The following is a 3,469-nucleotide window of genomic DNA, read 5'->3' as shown; positions in this document are numbered from 1 at the left end:
CTCTAAAAAAAATTTTAAAATTCCAATAGCAGAAACAAAATGATTTAGGTGTATAGCTAATACAAATGGGATCTATATGCAAAAACAAACAAACGAAACAAACAAACAAACAAAAAAACTACAGAACATTGAAAAACATTTTAACAGAGAATTTTGCAGGTACTAACAAACTCATTCGAATATTTGCTTATTTAAAAACAAACATTTAGTACAATCAATACAATACTGAAGAGAAGAGCTTTTTGGAAAAGTCATACTGCATGATTAAAAGTTGTAAGAACCAAGACAAAGATAGTGTTATTAACCAAAGCAAAGATACATAGATAAACAGGAAAATTTTAGTAGAAAATCCCCCAAAGAGTCCCACATCTATGGAGTCAATGAATTTTTGACAACAAACAAACAATTCATGGAAGTGCTCACTTTGACGTTCACGTTTACTAAAACTGGATTAATACAGAGAAGATTAGCATGACCCTTGCGTAAGGATGACACGCAAATTTGTGAAGCATTCCATATTTTTCAAATAAGGAGCATCAGGGACAAAGAAAAAAGAAAAAGGAAATGATTTATGGAGAAAGGATAGTCTTTTCAACAAATGATGCTGAAACTTTTGGGCAGCTGTGAGCAAAAAAATGAGCCTACAGAGAAGCCTCACACACTTCACAAAAATGAACTTACAATCAACCACACACATTAAAGGAAAATGTGTAATCAACAAAGCCTCTGGGGAAAAATCACAGGACTGAATATATGCTTTCTTGAATTTGGTGATGAGTTTTTACATACAATAGACCAAAAATGTGGTACACGGATAAAGTAATGATAAGTTGAACTTTAATAAATTAAAAACTTCTACTGTACGAAATAACACGTTAAAAAACTAGGTATAAGGCATAGACTAGGAGAAAATATTTTAAAAAATACATATCTTCCTTTTCTTTTTTTTTTTTTTTTTTGAGAGGTTTTCGCTATAGGGCATGTGCGCTTGCCAGACAGACAGAGAGAGACATAGAGACAGAAAGTGAGAAATCACCCCCCCAGGGGGGATGGTCACGCCGCAATCCCTTCTCCTCCATTCTCCTCTCGGGATCTTGGGCACACATGCACACGCGCCCGGCGTGAGTTTTAAGTCACCGGGTCCAGGACGTGAACTGCGGTAGACTACGTGGGAGTCCAGCGACATAGCCATTACACTAATTGCTGGTTCCCCAAAATACGTATCTTCTGTAGGAGTTAATCACCAAATGTGCCAATAACTTAAAACTCAACAATAGAAAACAATCCAATTCTCAAAATGACAATAAGATATACATGCATCTATTTCCCTACTTAGCTGAGAGGTTCTATTATAGGAAAAAATGACAACTCAGTAGCAAAGATCATAGCTGACACTCAGTATTGGGTTTTCAATATTACCATCTCGTAAAAGAAAGTAAGGCCCCTTGGATAAATATGTGGTTGTAGGATGGGGAAGGGATTTGGGCCAAAAAGCCTGAAATACCTCATAGTGCCACCAATGCAAAAGGTGCTAACACCCACCCACATACAGGCTGCAGAACAGAAAAGGGACAGAAGCGCAACTGGGAAGCTTTCCACACTGACTGCTGGGTGACTTAAATGGTTTCTCGCTGTCTGTCTCTCTACCTCTCTGTCTCTCTGACAAGCACACACATTGTATAGCAAAAATCTCTCTCTCATAAAAAAGGGATGAATACATTAGTATTACATTGCAACTCACAGTACGCAGTATTTGAGCATACTGACACAATTTTGAATAAACAAAGGGAGAGAAGAGACAGATCTCTTATTCAGAAGAATTTAGTTAATATCGATACTCCTCCGTCAAAGATGGAGAGTACGCTAAGAAATTAGTGAAATGAGCCAGCCAAAGAGAAATACGGCATGATTTCACTCACGCATAGAAGCTGAATTTTTTTTAAGAGAGGTTTTTGCTATAGGGCGCGTGCACTCAAAAGAAAGACAGAGAGAGACAGACAGAAAGTGAGAAATCACCCCCCAGGGGGGATAGCCATGTTGCACTCCCTATTCCTCCATTCTTCTCTTAGGATCTTCGGCACGCACGCACATGTGCCCAGTGTGAGTCTAAGCCACCGGGTCCAGGACTCAAACCGCAGTTGACCACATGGTAGTTCAGTGACATAGCCATTACACTAACTGCTGGTCCCCGAAGCTGAAAATTTTACCTTGAGGAAGGAAAGAGTAGATCAGTGTTCACTAAAATCTGGGAGGGTTACATAGGGGTGGGGACAGGAACACATTAGTTAATGGATACAAAATTATAATTAGGAGTAAATTATGTTTTATAGCACAGTCAAGTAACTCTAACAATAATTTGTATTTCAAGATAGCTAAAAGAGATTTCGAATCCTAACACAGAACAGTGACAGATATTCGAGGTAATTGATAAATAATCAGCCTGATTTGATTGTTACAGATTATATTCATACACTGAGAAAACTACACTGTGTCCCATATATATGCACAATAATCATGCCAACTAAAGTAATTTTTAAGTTCATTTCCCCATGAGTGAGAAAAACGGTGATAACGAGAGAGCCAGAGAGAGACAACACCCCCAGCAGGGTGTTGGCCGCATGCCCCATCACCAGTCTTCAGCTAGCTAGCCCTGGATTACGACACACTCACCCCAGCATACTTGAGGATATCTCGAGACCTGAACTGGAAACCTTTCCATGTAGGATTGCCCCATTTCATTGCTGTGCGACTGCTTGGTCTCTAAAAGTAACTTTGAAAAAAATCTGAGATATCTCAAGGATTAGGATTAAAGTCAAGAGAAAAAGCAAAGAAAAAATTATGCAAGCTAAGTAATATTTGCATAGTTAATTACTTAATTCAGATTTAGATCCAAATATAAACAGATTGGAAAAAGAGTTTAAAATGTAGTTTTCTGGTGCCAGCAGGTGGCATGGTGTTTAAAGGTGCTTGGGTTCCTACATGGCGACCGCTGTTCTGGACCTGGTGGTTTGCTTGCTCTCTCTCTCTCTCTCTCTCCCTCTCTCTTGTCAAATTTAAAAGTAATAACAACAAATGGAATTAAATAAGTAAATAAATAATTTAAAAAATAAAATGTGGTCTATTGAATACTTTTAATCATTTTTGATTATTTTATTCTTAAATATGAGTTGTTTCCTTTTGGATCTTTAGAAATAGTTTGCAGAGAACTGGAGTTAGCTTTTTAAAAGTTTAGGTATGAGGCGTGAAGCTGTCAGGACTTAGACTTTTCTTTGTTGGAAGACTATTTATTATTAATTCAATCTCGTTACTTATTATTGATCTATCTTGGCTATTTCTTTCTGGTTCAACCTAGGTAAAGGATCAGATGTGTCCAGAAATTTGTCCATCTCACTAGGTTTTCTTTGTTTGTGGATGTATAACTGCTGATAGTTTTTTTTTTTTTTTTGTCGAGGTGTTTTTGCAATAGGCT

General features: G+C 37.5%; 1 non-coding gene across 1 annotated transcript; it reads left to right on the top strand.

Moving 5' to 3' along the window:
- Window positions 1-415: 415 nt before the first annotated feature.
- On the top strand, window positions 416-523 carry LOC114010063 (U6 spliceosomal RNA). Its single transcript, XR_003551452.1, has one exon. It is a non-coding gene; the product is annotated as a U6 spliceosomal RNA (small nuclear RNA).
- Window positions 524-3,469: the final 2,946 nt, after the last annotated feature.

The sequence above is a fragment of the Tupaia chinensis genome, unplaced genomic scaffold (assembly GCF_000334495.1).
Source record: "Tupaia chinensis unplaced genomic scaffold, TupChi_1.0 Scaffold000702_1, whole genome shotgun sequence".
NCBI classification, from domain to species: domain Eukaryota; kingdom Metazoa; phylum Chordata; class Mammalia; order Scandentia; family Tupaiidae; genus Tupaia; species Tupaia belangeri.
Note: the sequence above shows the minus strand (reverse complement) of the source record. Positions and strands in the feature narration are given on the sequence as shown.